We start from the raw sequence: 18,307 nt of genomic DNA on the forward strand, positions 1-18,307 counted from the left end.
TTCATGGTGAGAGAATCCTTGTCACAATGTGACATTCAACCATTGTTGGACATGGTTGCCTATGATTGACAATGGTTGATCATGATCGATATTATAAACCTAAGGGAATAATAAACCCAGGGCATTGATATTATAAACCCCAAGGAATAATAAAACTAAGATATTAATACGAAAACCCCATGGGATTATGAACCCTAGGGAATAATATTAAACCCATGGGACTAATCTAATAAACCCAACATTGTTAAACCCAAATATAAACACTACAAACACTAAAATAAACATGGTTTATTTTCATGGTGAGTCAATCTTTGTCAAAATGTGACATTCAACCATGGGACTAATATTATAAAACCAACATTGGTAAACCCAAATATAAATACTACAAATACTAAAATAAACATGGTTTACTTTGATGGTGAGACAATTCTTGTCACATTGCGACATTCAACCATGATTGACGAAGTTTGACTATGATTGACAATGGTTTACCATGATTTATATTATCAACCAAAGGGAATAATAAGCCCAAGGGATTGATATTATAAGCCCAAATGAATAATAAACTCAAGGGATTATGAAGCTAAGGGAATAATATTAAACCCATGGGACTAATATTATAAAATTCACATCGAGTAAAGGTAAATATCAATACTACAAGCACTGAAATAGTATGAACACATAGTTTATTTTGATGGTGAGACAATCCTTGTCACAATGCGACATTCAAACATGGTTCACCATGTTTGGCTATGATTTATATTATAAACCTAAGGGAATAAAAAACCCAAATTGTGATATTATAAACCCAAGTGAATAATAAATTGAAGGGATTAATACTAAAACTCCAAGGGAATATGAATCCAAGAGAACAATATTAAGCCTAAGGGACTAATATTATAAACCCAATATTCGTAAACCCAAATATAAATATTACAAACACTAAAATAAACATGTTTTATTTTCATGGTGAGACAATCTTTGTCAAAATGTGACATTCAAGCATGGGACTAATATTATAAACCCAACATTGGTAAACCCAAATATAAATACTACAAACACTAAAATAAACATGGTTTATTTTGATGGTGAGACATTGACCATGTTTGGCTATGATTGACAATGGTTTACAATGATTGATATTATAAATCAAAGGGAATAATAAACCCAAGGGATTGATATTATAAACCCAAATGAATAATAAACCCAAGGGATTATGAACCCAAGGGAATAATATTAAACCCAAGGGACTAATATTATAAACCCAACATTCGTAAAACCAAATATAAATATTACAATGTCTAAAATAAACATGATTTATTTTCATGGTAAGACAATCCTTGTCACAGTGTGACATTCCACAATGGTTGACCATGTTTGATATTATAAACCTTGTTGGAATAATAAACCCAAGAGATTGATATTAAAACCCAAATGAACAATAAAACTAAGGTATTTATTTTCATGGTTAGAAAATCCTTGTGACAATGTGACATTCAAGCATGGTTGACCATGGTTGGCTATGATTGACAATTCTTTATCATGATCGATCTTATAAACCTAAGGGAATAATAAACCCAAGGGATTAATATGAAAAATAGAAAGGAATAATAAAATGAAGGGATTAGTACTAAAACCCCAAGGGGTTATGAACCCAAGGGAATAATATTGAACCCAAGGGACTAATATTATAAACCCAACGTATATAAAACCTAAGACAAATATTATAAATATTGAAATAAACATGACGTACCATAATTGATTTTCATATTGAGACAATCCTTATCACAATTCCATGTTGGACCATGGTCAACATCATAATAAACCGTGTTTGACTCAATGATAATAAACCCAAGTGATTGATATTATAAACCGAAGGGATTATGAACCAAGGGAATACTATTAAACAAAAGGTACTAATAATATAAAACCAAGGGATTGATATCATAAACCCAAAGAAATAATAAACCCAAGAGATTATTATTTATTTTCATGGTGAGACAATCCTTGTCACAATGTGACATTCAAGCATGGTTGACCATGGTTGGCTATGATTGACAATGGTTTACCATGATCGATATTATAAACCTATGGGAATAATAAACCCAAGGGATTAATATGAGAAATCCAAAGGAATAATAAAACGAAGTGATTAATACTAAGACCCCAAGGGATTATGAACCCAAGGGAATAATATCAAATCCAAGGGACTAATATTATAAACCCAATGTATATAAACCCCAAGACAAATATTATAAACATTAAAATAAACATGATTGACCATCATTGATTTTCATATTATAAACCTAAGGGAATAGTAAACCCAACTTATTTACATTAATACTAAAACCCCAACAGATTAATACTAAAATACCTAGGGATTATGAATCCAAGGGAATAATATTAAGCCCAAGGGATTAATACTAAAACTCCAAGGGATTATGAACCTAAGGGAATAATATTAAGCCCAAGGTACTAATATTATAAACCCAAATATAAATACTACAAACACAAAAATAAACATGGTTTATTTTGATCGTGAGACAATCCTTGTCACAACACAACATTCAAACATGGTTGGCTATGATTGACAATGGTTGACCATGATTGATATTATAAACCTAAGGGAATAGTAAACCCAAGGGATTAATACTGAAACCCGAAGGGATTATGAACCCAAGGGAATAATATTAAACCCAAGGCACTAATATTATAAACCCAATGTATATAAACCCTAAGTCAAATATTATAAAAATTGAAATAAACATGATGGACCATCATTGATTTTCATATTGAGACAATCCTTATCACAATTCCATGTTGGACCGTAGTCGATATCATAATAAACCATGTTTGACTCAGGAATAATAAACCCAAGCAATTGATATTATAAACCCAAGGGATTAATACTAAAACCCTAAGGGATTATGAACCAAAGGGAATACTATTAAACAGAAGGGACTAATAATATAAATCCAAGAGAATAATAAACCCAAGGATTATTATTTATTTTCATGGTGAGACAATCATTATCACAATGTGACATTCAAGCATGGTTGGCTATGATTGACAATGGTTTACCATGATCGATATTATAAACCTAAGGGAATAATAAACCTAAGGGAATAATAAACCCAAGGGAATAATATTGAATCCAAGGGACTAATATTATAAACCCAATGTATATAAACCCTAAGAAAAATATTATAAACATTAAAATAAACATGATCCACCATCATTGATTTACATATTCAGACAATTCCTATCACAATTTCATGTTGGACTATGGTCGACATTATAATAAACCTTATTTGACTCGGGAATAATAAACTCAAGCGATTGATATTATAAACCCAAGGGATTAATACTAAAACCCCAAGGGATTATGAACCTAAGACAAATATTTTTAAACAAAAGGGACTAATAATATAAACACAAGGGAATAATGAACCCAAGGGATTGATATAATAAACCCAAAGGAATAATAAACCCAAGGGATTAACACTAAAACCTCAAGGGATTATGAATCCAAGGAATTATTAATATTAAAAAGTTGAAGAAAAAAAAAAACCAATAATTTGACATTATAAACCATTGGGAATTAATAAACCCAAGGGAAAAATATTAGAAACCAAAGGGATAAAAAATGGCAAGGGATTAATAGGAATTATTTTTTAGAACCACATTGTAAAGGAGTTGTCTTTAGTGCGACTTTTTAGAGTTTCTGGTGTCGGAATCCGGCGGAAACTTTTGTGGTGAAATCTTGATTTGTGTTATCTAAACTAGTTTTTTGTGTTATTCAACACCTTGAAAAACCCCTCGTGCACTTCTATTGTGCAGGGGTTACCCATCAAATTTGTGATTTCAATGGATTCTTGCGTGATTTTAGAGAAATTAGACCAGGAAAATGCATAGGAAAAGCTTCCAAAAATTCACACTAAAGACAACTCACATTGTAAACCATTAAGACATCAATACAAAAAATTAATATGAATACATTAATAATAATATACTATAACCATTAAAACATGATAAATCATCAAGACATTAATAATAACACATTTATATCAACATTGACTATATTTATTGGCTATTGGAAGAGGTTATTGACTATGTTTGAATAATGGTTGACTTGATTTGAATATGTTTGTCTATATTTGACTAATGTGGTTGAATATATTTAATTATTAATATTTAAAAGAGATTATGTTTGAACAACATTAGTTTAGTCTCCTCATTTTTCAATGTTTCATTGCGACATTTGATAAATTACAATGTAATATAATATAAACAATATTAGTTATCATTAATGATTAGTTATCAAAATTAAAATTAAAGCTTAATTTGATATTTTTTTAAATAAACATGACCAAAAATATATTTTTATTAAATTTTATTCATCCACAATTTTTTATTTATAAAATAAAAATCCTAAAATTTATATATTTAGAAGTACACATATTTACTTGTAAAATAAAATCCTAAAATTTACATGTTTAAAAATACACATATTTAGCTAGAGGGATAATTAAAACAAAATAGATATGAACGACATTTGATTATATTTTTATATCTCATTTATTATTATTATTTTTAATTAATAATATAAATTTCCATAATACATACATTTTTTTTTGTAAGCTTAGGTGGGACCTTCTCATTTTCGAGTTTTTACATGTCCGTTATTCACCACATTTCGAGGGAGGGTAGCACAAGAATCGAACCCAAGATCTCCGGTTCGGTGAGACTTCATTTCCACAGCCATTATCATTTAAGCTACCCCATGCGGACTCCATAATACATACATTAAATAAATAAATGAATCTTAATTTTAATTTCATAATTCAAAACATTTATATTGTACTTTTCCTCCCTGATTCACCATATCGTAATGGTACAATTTCTTATGATTTATTCATTCATCGTAACAATGTTCTACTTTTTTTTTTTTTTTTAATGATTCGTACAGTTTATTTATTGATTTTTTTGGCGTAAAGTTAGATGTTTTTAAAAATATATGTATATATAATTTATATTAAAATAGTTTATAATTATTAAACTAAAATAAAATTATAATTTAATATATTTTTTAAATTATTTTTTTAAATTCTCATGTAATTATTTGAAACAACGGTAAAAGTTGATTAGAATGTTTTATAACTTATTCCAATGTTTATTGGATTGCTTCACTTCAATTTGATGTTGAGCGGTTTGTCACGAGAAACAAACACTACATGACCTTTCACCATCAGAGGTTTATCCATTGAAAAGATAATGGAAAGCACCTGACAAGAAGCAGCCTTTCAGAGAACTAAGTTCTCGGCGTCTTGTTTATGACTCTACGCAATTCTATTGATGGTTGAAATGGACCAACGAATAATTTTTAAATCTCAAAAGTTCAAGTTCACATGTGTTACAATGGACGTGTCCTATTCTTTCTCTCATTTGAAATCTATGAAAGGCATGCAGCTTTATTAATTCTTCATAAAACTTCACATTCTAGAAAAATCCTTTTATTTTGGGCAAAAGGAATGGAATCTTTTGGTGGTATGATCATATTTTCATTGATGGTGCAAAAATATTATGGAGATAAATTGGAAAACTATATACATTCACAGAGCTGAAACACTGAATAGTTTACACCATCCATGAATGTTGGGAAAATTACTAGTAGAAATAAAGAATCTACAAATTAATCCAGTTATGTCCATCAAGAAAGCTAAGTCAAAGGAAGGGCTTGACTTCATCATTTGTAAGTTCTCTGGACCAAGAAACGTGACCAGAGAAGTTTTCTCCAAGCCCCATGCACTTATACTGCTCATAAAACACAGTTATGCAAAGTTCAAAAATACAAGAACATTTAGATGATGAATTACATTACATAGTTCTCGATAAAAAATTAATGATGTGATTTATGTGAAAGATATTCATTAGGATATTTGAAAATCAATGAATTGGGTGAAATCTGTAATACACAGGTTTGTCTTTTGGGGTCTCCCATGTCATACCATCTAGTGGGCAAAATGATGGCATCCATATAAGTGAAAGCTAAAATCACCAGGGAGAAGGATCCGCACCCCCGCCCCAAGTAGAAAGCTCCCAACCTCGTTACCTTAGATCTCAAGAATGCAAACCCCTTGTGGTCGACCCATTTCTCCAGCTTTTGCATTGTCACCGCGCCGTAGGTATGGTTGAACATGGTTGATCATGTTGGACATTGATTAACCATACTTGACCATGAATGACCATATCCAACCATGGTTGACCGTATTCAACCAAGGTAGAGCTTGGAATGTTCTAGGTTTGCTTTGGTTGACAAGGATCATCATGGTTATGACTATGGTTGACCAAAGATGACCACAAGATCGTGACCATGGTTGTGACTATGGTTGACCAAAGATGACTATAAATGACCATGGTTGACCAAGGTTTTCCTTGGTTAAGCATGATTGGACATGGTTGATATATTTGGGCATGGTCAACCATAATTTTCTATGATAGAAAATGGTTTTCCATTTTTACAATGGTTGACCACATTCAACCATATAGACCTTGGTTTACCATGTTTGACCATTAGGGATGGGTAAAGCAATAGGTTTCCTGTGTTGAAAGGGATGAATATGGTTGACCAAGGTTAACCATAGTTGATTATAGCCAACAAAGCTTGTACATCGTTGAGCATGGACAACAATGAGTGATAATGATATTAAAAATGTTAATGTTAATATCAATAATACTATCATTACTAAATTTTTAAATATCATAATTAATATTAATAATATAACTATTAGGATATAATTATTATATTTAAATTTTTATTAATTACTTTATTATTTATTAATATTAAATCTACTTATATTAACATGTAACCATGTTAATGTGTTTAATAATATTGATATTGTTAATTAAATATTATTAATATCTATATTATAATTTAAATGTTATTAATAATATTAATGGTATTAGGTTAATAACATTAAATGCTAACCATTTTAAAAAAATATTATGATTAATAATATTTCTTTTCTAGACAAATTATATTAATGATATTATTAATATCATTATTAATAATATTCATTTGAATGTTGTAATAATAATAATAATTGATGATGATATATATCAATATTAATGTTTTAAATGATTAATATTAATGTTATATAATAATTTATATTAATATTAATAATATTTAATGATTATGATTAACCATACTTGATCTAGGCTTGTTATGGTTGAACATTATTGGCCATGGTTGGATATATTTTAGCATGTTGATCATATTTTTCTATGATAGAATATGTTTGTCCAATTTTACAATGTTTGACAACCTTAAACCATAGAGAACTTGGTGACCATGTTTGGCCATTCTCTTAGGTTTATATTAGATCTAAATTTTTATTAACAATTATTACACACTAAATATTGATAATATTATATATCAAAACTAATGTTAATTCTACTTATATTGACAATGTTAATGCGTTTAATAATATTGATATTATTAGTTAAATCATATTAATATTATTATTATATTTTAAATAATTATTAATAATTTTTATATTATTATGTTAATAATATTAAATACTAATAATATTTTAATATTTTAGAAAATAATTAAAATTAATAACATTAATAATATTATTTTCTAGACATTGTGAATATTATTATATTAATTATATTATGAAAATCTCAAAACTTAAAACTAATACCAAAACATTAAATTTTAAAGGATACTTTAAACTAAAAGATTAAAACATAAAATCTTATTTCTGAATTTTCACATTACTTCAATCACCAATTGAACTATCCCTAGAACAAATTTCAATATATAATTAATTAATTTAATTAAATAATAATTTAATATATTTAAAAAAATAAACATAACATTATAGTCACAATAAAAAATATAATTAATTAACATAATTAGATGATGTTGTTGACCTTAATAATCCATTATGATAAAAGATAAAAATGAGCAAGACAAAGTGATGACAATGACCATTTCTGTAAATAAAAAACTTTTGAGAAAGAAAACATTATTTGTGTGGTTTCCCTAACATGGACCCAATACAACCAATAAAGCTTATGTGAATTAAAAGATAAAGTATTAAAAACTAAATTGCATTTGTGTCAATGACCATTGCACCTACAGAGGCTCCCGGAGAGATTCAAATCTCCCTTGATGATGCCATAACTCTACCATACAAATCTCCATATCTACATGCATGCACATGGTTGAACACTTACAAAAACCCTAATTTCAAGATACAATATGTGTAAAAACCCTACTTTCAAAAAAAAGGTATTAAAACCTCATGAAATCCCCAATAATATTACCTATGGTGCTAGGCACATCAAAATTGTTGTAAAAGGTCATAAATGCATAGTATTGTTGGCTTAAGCAGAAGTGAGCATTGTTATTAATGATTTTTTCCACCATATTTAATCGATTGTTCTAGTTCACCACCACTTTCGTGGGTCCCATCCAGACCTCCCTTTTTCGATCACAAACCAATTCCAAAGAAATCCTCACTACTTGCAGTTCATTCTCCCTTCCTGCACTCCCAACCTACAACAAGCCTCGATTGAACCTTGCATGGTGTGTACATCTTGCAAATTGCAAGTTCGCCCACTATGTTTTGGCCTAGAAGTGGTGGAGTCTAATAAGTTAGCACCTACAAAACACTCAAACCATAAATTATGTTAATTGATATAACATCAAAAATATAAAAAATTAAAATTAATTTTTTTTTTTACTAATCCCACATCATTTGGAAAAAAACAATATCATTTGAAAAAAAACTCAAAAATAAGTTTCCTATTTGTCAAATCATTGACCATCCCACAAGGTATTAATATATTCTAGGACTTCAATTCTAACTTAGAAAATGCAAAGCCTTTTCAACCAGAAAATGAAGAGAGATGTTTTAGAAATATTGGAGGAATTTCTTGTAATTACAAGTTGATTTAAAAATTTTATAATTTATTTGTGTTTAATTTTTTTAAATATATTTAAAGAAAACAACTTAATCATAGTATTATCCACTATAATTGAATCATAAAATTTAAATTCAAATTGATTTAATTCAAATTTCCATTAAATCAAGTAGACGAGACAAAAAATAGTCATTTCACTGCAACAACTTCAATAAAAATTATTTTACCTCATACAAAAAAAAACCTCTAAAACTTAAAATAATTTTAATAAACAACATCAAAATACCCCTGAAAACAAGTTGCAATGGATGACAGGAGACTATGAATCTTGTGTTACCCAAACTATGCACACAGATTTATTCAAAAATATTCGACTTTACATTAGTCACCTTGACGCGCATTGGGAATTAAACACTACAGTTGTAACTACCATGGGTGTTTCAAGGGATTCTCTCAGATTTCGGTTAGAGAGTGGATAGACAAAAGGCATATAGCTACCAGATCATGAGGGCAAAGGGCATATAGCGAGTTCGCTCAAACCCACTCTGGCTAAAGAGATTTTCCATTAATATGAACGAGTTAAGTTTGTATAATAGCATAGGTACGTAAATTAAATGGCAGGAGAATGTTAATGTGAATAGAGATTCATCTTAATAAATATTAAAATATTTACTTGACCTATTATATATATTTTTTTTTCTCGTTAAGACTATGCTATTCTATTATATACATTAAAAGGAAAACAGTTACAGTCAAGAGTTCATATTGCCAGAGGCCGAGGATGGCACTCTGGACTTACAGTGCTCAAAAATACCACCCATACAGGGTCCACACCACTAAGACTGAATACCCGCGCAGGGGCCCTATCCTGGAGACAAGTCACCCGCGCAGGGGCAGCGTCATTGATACAGAACACCCACGCAGGGGCGCTACCACTGTGACTGATTGCCCACGCAGAGGCTTTAAACCATTGAGGAACATTGAGAGCAAAAATAGTCATCCCATTCAGGGGCATAGACGAGAAAAAGAAAACCTTCAACCATATCCCTCGCAGGGGCGTAGACAGACATTGAAATATATAATTCGCGAACCAAACAAAGACATTCAAGACATACAGTAAGCCGTTATGGCGATTCATGGCAAAACCAGAGCATCGTCTGAAGGGAAGAGACTGAGCGAGCGGACGACTATTCGTCCGGCTCCTCTTCATAAATCCAGCACATACCTTCTGGGGGGGGGGCCAATCGACCTTGGCGTTCTCTGACGAAGGCGCTTCCTGAGTCAAAGGTGGGTCGGTGTTCGGCTCTAGGCGATCCTCTGGCACACCCTGAGCGGCCCTTGAGCTCTCAGCCTGATGAAACTGTGAGCGGGGTGGCTCCCCGCCTTCCTCCTTCGGTTCTTCCAAAAAAAGGACAGAAACATGGGCGTTAATACGAGAATTTCCCTGGGCATTGCTGAAGGAGAAGACCGCGGTTCCAAACGCAGGAAGTGGATTAGAGCCCGAATCAGGATTGCCCGAATCCATGAACTGGCTCGCCTGGATGGGATGAGCCTCTGCAACTTGGTGGCAGAGACAGCGGCAGCAGCGAGAGGGGGCATTAGCGACTGAGGGACGTGAGGATCCGCCTCTGCCAGAGCCTCGACGGCTGATGAGGCGCTGTCGTGGCTTGACCATGATGTCGCTGAAAGCAGGAAAGCGGAACAGAGCAGGGTAAGATGAGAAGGAATGCGTGAAACAACCGTCGCCCACCCTTGCAGACTTGATACCACCCTCAATTGCCAGAGGGGCGCCTTGAACCTTAGCTCTGAGAGCCGACAACCATACTCCCAATTCCAAAATCTGAGTTCGACCCAATGCATGATTTTCCATACCCCCAACATTCTTATGCTCCTCTGCATTGTCTCGATTCTCGTATGCCATAACTGCACACTGCAAACGTAATTGAAGCCCGGACAAGGCAGTGAAGTGCCGTCCTTTCTCGCTCCAGCACTCACGCTTGCAATCCCCGACGGCGGATTGCAGTAAATGCCCTTCTTATGCTCGGGATCGCTCATGGTGACCAGGTGTCATTCCAATATCCTCGGTCGTGTCACCCGCATCCGAGGGACCTATTATATATTAAAAAATATCATAATTATTTATATATATATATATATATATATATATAGATATATATATATATATAAAAGTTTATATGAACTACATTAATAATTATTATTTGGTATAATTTGATCTACTCATTCTTGTGAGGATAATATTCATATTTTTCAAAAATTTCAATTTCAATAATAAAAAACCTTAATATTATAAAAATCTTAATAAAATTACTATAATATAACTATTATAAAAATCTTAATAAAATTACTATAATATAACTTTTTTGTTTGTTACTTCGGTACTTAATAAAATTACTATAATATAACTTTTTTTGTTTGTTACTTCGGTATATATTGCTGCTGGATAAATGCAACAGCGCAAATTACAAACTATAAATTTTAATAAGTTTTCTTTACTCGTTGTACTATAGTCATTTAATGTTGTCTTGTCAGCAAATAAATAAAGAAATTAATTTATAGGCTTTACTTTTCAAAACAAAAGGAAATCCTTAGCAGTTGTAATTATGACACTTCAAAATCGAAACTATAAATATATGAAATGAAAACGCCCCGTGAAATTGGACCTAGTGAAATCGAAATCAAACTCGTAAAGGAATTCTAAGATGAAAGGATAAAGGGACATGGATTCCATCTTCAAATACATTAATAAATCTGAGTTACTATTAATTCAAATCACCTTGAAATATTTTACAGCTTACCACAAGCCAGGTATCACATCCTCCCTTCCTCGAGCCTTTTTTAACCCCAAATTCCATCCATCCCAATATCACTGGGCGTCCTACCTAATCGACTAAATGGCGACGTTCCATCTCCGCCTTGTTCTGATCGCTCACATCCTCCCTTCCTCGAGCCTTTTTTAACCCCAAATTCCATCCATCCCAATATCACTGGGCGTCCTACCTAATCGACTAAATGGCGACGTTCCATCTCCGCCTTGTTCTGATCGCTGCCATCATCGTCTGCTTGCAAATGCATTCCAGAGGTGCCCGAGGGCCCTTGTCACACAGATCACCCAAGATGCCACTACGTTGTGCTACACCGTCGAAATCTGGCAAAGAACACCTGCGCGGATCCAGCGTTTAGTGCTAGACATCGAGCAGAACTACATGTGGGTAAGATTCACGACAAAAAAAGTCACAGATCCTTTACTTACAGCCCGGTCGCCCGCAACTGTGCACGGGAGTTTTAGGGTTAGGGTTCATCAAAAATAAAAAATGTATTCACTTTTGTGAATGTTTAGAGTAGGCTTTAACACCGCACCCTAGATCTAGGTTTAGGGCATGGGAGTTTTAGGGTTAGGGCTTATGATGAGCGACTATGAGTATCATTCGTAGCTATATAGGCCCCGACAATGGCGTTGATTAACAGAATAAAATTGGGGATGCTAAGGTGTGGGTTATGATAAAATACCTGGGTCAAATCCTGTAGATGCCATCTCTGCAAATGAGGATGCTGGTCAAACCCTGTAGATGCCATCTCTGCAAACGAGGATGCTAGTGCGATTGCTGGATAATTAAAATCGCTGTTGCTGATTCTGGTGGACAACCATTTAATTCGATTCCATATAGATATCAACTACCCTCGGGACATGGAATCGATTCCATATCGATAACCATTCAATTGTTGTGATCACTGCAATAGTGTAGACTTTCGACTTTTTGCAAATTCTTACAATATGACAAATTTTATTTCCACGATTCGTGAAGGCTTATGAGCTACCTTAGCAAGTGAGCAAGGAATAAAATGAGGCCATAAATCTTAAATCAAATTCGCAAGATGAATACCTACAACATGACCAGTTTTATTCCATGATTCCTGGAGGCTTATGAGTTACGTGAGGAAGACAAAAAATGAGGCCATAAATCTTAAATAAAATTTGCAAGGTAAAGGTGGCCGGCCATGATGTATCGATGACACTCTCCGTGACATGTTGATCTTGAGAAATTAAAACTGACTTTTGATCTCTTGAAATAGACCATGGGACGCAAAGATAATATGAAGAGGGGGCCATTACACAGCCACATTTATGACAAAGGTGCACAATTAGAATATTATAACACTTTGTCGCATAACCTGGTTTCATAAGTTTCAGAATGCAAAGAGACTGGTTTCATATGTTTCAGAATGCAAAAAGACATCAGTTTCAAAGTCTTTTTGGCATTAATTTTTTAATTTCATTTTTTCTTATTATTTTTTCTAATCCCATATAGTAGGGGAGAATGCTAACAGTCAAGCATTTCATTATTAAATGATGGAATAATTGCATGTTGCCAGGTTGCTGATATGGAAGGAAAATTGTTGTTCCATTCTATATTGTTTCATATTTTTTTTATTTTATCTTTTAATATTATTTTTGTTAATCTTTATACGTGGAGATAAATGAGAGGCACAGTAAAATTTTAATCTTATTTGGTAAAAAATTAATTTAAGTAGGATATAAATACCTGATTTAGATATGCAAGGAACTAATGGCTTTTGATTTTAGTGATTGATGAGTGGCCACCACGAGAATATGTTGGTATCTTTTAGTTTAGACCATCAAATCAAAGGGATTAATTAGCAAAATGATTAAAATGCTCAATTCCAATAGGAGGGACCCCTATGAAGATAATGACTATCAAGATGGAATGAGATCTAAATTTTCATTTAATAATTGACCAAGAATACAATATAGCATGGGTCCACCAAATTTTCATGTAATTATGGATGAAGAATATAATGGTAAGTAATATTTAACAGATAATAAGCTCGTCAATACTGTCTGGCTACATATGCCCATCCCTAAATAATATATTTGTTTAAATCTAACTGTGAACTGGGAAATATGTAGCACCCAATATAATATGGCACAGTTCTCCTCGAATGGTTAGAAGACACGTAGTTTATTGATTGACCAAGAATACACTATAGCACAGGTCTCCTGGAATGGTTAGAAGACATGTAGTTTATTGATTGACCAAGTATACAATATGGCACAGGTCCCCAAATTTTTCGTTTATTGATTGACCAAGAATACAATATGGCACAGGTCTCGAAGAATACAATATAGCACGGAAGATATGGCGTTTAATGATTACAATATGGCACAGGTCTCCGAGCATACAATACAGCACAGAAGGGACAAGGTTTAATGATTAAATATGCCACAGGTCCCCTAAATTTTGATTTAATAATGGACCAAGAATACAATACGACACAGGTCTCGTGGACTGGTTAGAAGAGACGGGGTCGTCGTTTGGCACATTAAAATTACTTCCCAATTTCCGCAACTCGTAATCTTCTAGGTGTTCCCTGTCCGTCTTGAAACTAGTGGTCACAGACTTCCCTCTTCACTTTCTGTATGAAAGGATTAATTTTATTTCCTGTCTTCCTGGTTCGTACATGAAAATCTGAATGACAAATACGATTGATTTGAAACTTTCGCAAGCTCTTGGCATGTTTGAGTTTTGAATAAATGTTTGCGTTAAAACAGGTTTGATTTAATCTTTGTATAATTAGGTTTCGAATAAATGTTTGCATAATTTATATAGTCATTTCCTTGCTTTAATATTTATAAAATTATCTATAATTATTTACTTTAACATTTATAAAATCATCTTTAATTATTTATTAAATCATTTAAGATCACTTATAAGATATCCAAATTGATGCATATACCCCTTAAGTTATCCAAAATAGCATTACTCATTTGCAAAGTAGAAGTAAAACACCTTTGGCTTTTACAGGATAGAACTTCTTGCAACCATGCACGCAATGGTATTCTTATTATAAATATGAGAATACAATCAAGATGATTGTAATACTCTTATTATAGGTATGATACTACATAGAAATCGGTTTACTAGCGATGGATTTTATGTAACGACCAGAGAATTCAGTATGATAAACTTCTAATCAAGGGCAGAATATAATGTTGTAATTAGCACCAGAAGCGCAAGCGTGGGTTTTAGTGTCATCAGTGGGATATAGGTAGGCATCTGGGCACTGGTCCATTTTGCAAGTCAGTGCTTTGCAGCTACCGTCGGAGGGAGTTAGGGAGATAGGGACATTGAAACCATCAATTACAGAGAGGTCATAGAAATCTTGATTGTTGCCCCCATTCAGTGTATATTCAACCAGCGTTGTAGGAGACTGTCCCGAGAGCGTACAGCTGAGCACGCCACCGCAGTCACCAGTGCTGCAGCTTCCTTTACCAGAGGCATCGAAGGAGCATCCGGTACGTCCCCAAAATCTACCTGAGCTTGTTCCTGCGGGCACGTCTACACTCCATGATTGACCCTGCCCCAACGCTTGACCGCCACCTACGGGAATTCCTGCGGGCCATACCGTGTATGAACACTGGTTCTGGATCACAAACGTCGCACCCGTAGCTCCTGCACTTACAAAAAAAAGCAAAAAAATATTTCTTTATGATATCAAATATTTCTTTATCATATCTAAACTCATTTGCGTACATAAAATACGATGCAATGCAGTCAAGGGATTACTATAACCTTACCTTCAAGACAAACGTTAAAATATCAACGCTAGTATTGCTGTAACATAAATCGAAACTGCTAATGTTCTCGGCCCCATTGCAACGTTCACCACCAAGTAATTAAACACAACTACAAAACAGCGCAATACAACGAAGGAATTGCAGTTGAGCTTATTTCATGTTGTATACCACGAATGGCACTCTATATATAGGCGGGGCTAGCCATCCCAAACTACTGGTCATAGCGTAGCGTATACTGCACGAAATTCTTATGAAGGTTGATCCCCCCTAGTTGGGCGGTGTGGGAAATCAATTTGAGAGTGTGTTGAATAAGAAGGCGCGCTAATCGCTCCTGGACATCCGGGTCACGCCCCCTTTACCTTTTATTGTTCCAGATGTTCCGGGTCGTATTAAGCTAGCGATCACGAATATCCCAGGAAATGCTTATCCAGACTCAGAGTGTGGAAAAAATTACTAAGAGAGAGGATAAGAAAAAAAGCGTGACGTTGATATTTATTTGAGTATTCCATGAATGTTTCTGAGGTGGCATATTTATTTGAGCATTTCATGAACGTTTTTCTAGATAATCAAGCAAAATTAATTAATTTTATTTTTTTATCAAATTTTAAAATATTTTCGAAATCTACAATTAAATAAAAATTAAAATGCGAAAAACTCACTTCCCCACTTGGTAACTCCCTCACCTTGTACTGTTGTAATGTTCCGGGCCCTCTTAAACTAGCCCTCTTGTTCTAGAATATGCCATCCGCTGGAGTGTATGACTCACTATCAAGATTTGATTTAATGATTCACCAAGAATACAATATATGATTCACCGAGAATACAATATAGCACGTGTCCCCTAAATTCTCATTTAATGATTGCCCAAGAAACACAATATGGCTGGACTTGTTAGAACTTAGAACAGATCGGTCGTCGTAATCTTACTTCCAAATATCCACGCTTAGGATGCTTTGTATGACTGACTATCAAGATTGACTGACGACTTGATTTTTCATTTAATGATTCACCAAGAATACAATATAGCACGGGTCCCCTAAATTTTCATTTGATTCTTGGTGAAGAAAATAATACGGCACAGGTCTCCTGGAGTTGTTAGAACAGATGGGTCGTCGTTCGGTACATCACAATTGCTTCGTAATCTTCTAGGTGTTCCCGGTCCGGCTTCAAACGAGTGACCACAGGCTTCGTATAGGTGTTTGCGTTAAAAAGTAGTTCGATTTAAGGTGATATGTTAGAATGGAAATTCCAGAATGTCATGTCACGTTTCAATGTGGAATTTGCTAGAATTTTGATAATGGATTTTATTTTTTTATTTTGTTAAGCTTGAATTTTTTATTTTTATTTTGTTAAGGTTGATTTTAAAGAGACATTTGGATTTTTTTTGAAGGTTGAGTATTTATTACATCCGCGACATATAGTATTAGCATTTTTGGTTGTGATAGTATATTAGTTTGGTTTTTTTTTACAGTTTATGTATAGTTTAAAATAGGAATTTAGTTTTTGTTATTTTTTATTTATTTAAATTTATTTATGTGTAAAGTGATTGGTTGAGGACTTATTATTAGTATGTTTTGGTAATTTTTATTTTTCTATTAATTACTAGTATTTTTGTTTTTAGTTTTATTTATTTTTCATTTAACTTTTTTATTTTTTACATTTTTTTCCTAACTCCATTGAATTTATTTTATTTAGGTATAGTTTTTATAATTCCCGCTTGCAAGATATATCAAGAATTCAAGAAATTGTTCTTATTACAAGAAATTGAATTCAAGAAATTGATTTTCTTGAATTCAATAAGTTTATCTTTTTTCTTCTTTCGTGTGTCTATTAGTAATGTCTGAGCGTATCAATTATCATAGACCAAGGATTTGATAGCTATGAGGAAATCCAATGCAATGCACTAGAGCTCTTCATTTCATTTTGGGTTATTAAAATTTTATGGTGCATAGGTCGGGGAATGAGATCCAAACTAATTCTGCCATAGCTCTTCATTTCATTTTAGGTTATTCAAATTCTATGGTGCACAGGTTGGAGAATGGGATCCAAACTAATTCTATCCAGGTATTAACCAAATCTCACTTTGATGTTTTGAGTGCAAACAAAACGAAAGATGGTTAGACATTTATTGGAATGTTATTCTTCAATTTCTCCTTGTTTCAATTGGTTTGTTAAAGGTGTTTTACCTTCTTTCCTTGAACCAAACAGGCAAGGTTCGTCTCAGTTACCATGCAAAAAGTTAATGTGTGACTTTTGTTAAAGGTTATTTATTCTACTCCAACTCTATTCCTAGTTAAGATTGATCTCAGTTACTATGAAAAAAGTTAATGTGTGAATTTTGTTAAAGGTTATTTATTCTACTCCAACTTTATTCCTAGTTTTATTCAAGGTGAATGTGCCAAATTCAACCAATTTAATATTAAATAAAAAATTCAACCAATTTAATATTAAGTTAAAAAACATAGACAAACCTTTAGTATTTGGAAAATATCTAAAAAAGGCTAATGATAAATTTTATTTATTTAAATATTTAATTTTCTTAATGATTTATAACTATGATAATTATAATCTAGTTGTTAAATTAATAGTAAAACATCTCTCTCTTTTTTTTTTTTATTATAACTTTAAGATAAATGAAGGGAACCATGGGAGGTGAGCGGAACGAGGGTTTTGAACAGGGAGCGACGGGTGCAAGCTGGTAACCATGGAGGGGCAAGGAGGGGGGAGCTGCACTCCCTCCTACAGTCATGTAGTTAT

General features: G+C 32.9%; 1 pseudogene across 1 annotated transcript; it reads right to left on the reverse strand.

Annotated features, from left to right (window-relative positions):
• Nucleotides 1–14,785: 14,785 nt before the first annotated feature.
• On the reverse strand, nucleotides 14,786–15,837 carry LOC149204193 (thaumatin-like protein; annotated as a pseudogene). Its single transcript, XR_016251749.1, has 2 exons — nucleotides 15,551–15,837; nucleotides 14,786–15,425 (listed from the first exon to the last, which is right to left on the reverse strand). The product of XR_016251749.1 is annotated as a thaumatin-like protein (transcript).
• Between the last annotated feature and the right edge of the window lie 2,470 nt (nucleotides 15,838–18,307).

This window comes from Pinus tabuliformis, chromosome 1_2 (genome assembly GCF_031772625.1).
Source record: "Pinus tabuliformis cultivar Carrire ecotype Pingquan chromosome 1_2, CPIR1, whole genome shotgun sequence".
Lineage (NCBI taxonomy): Eukaryota > Viridiplantae > Streptophyta > Pinopsida > Pinales > Pinaceae > Pinus > Pinus tabuliformis.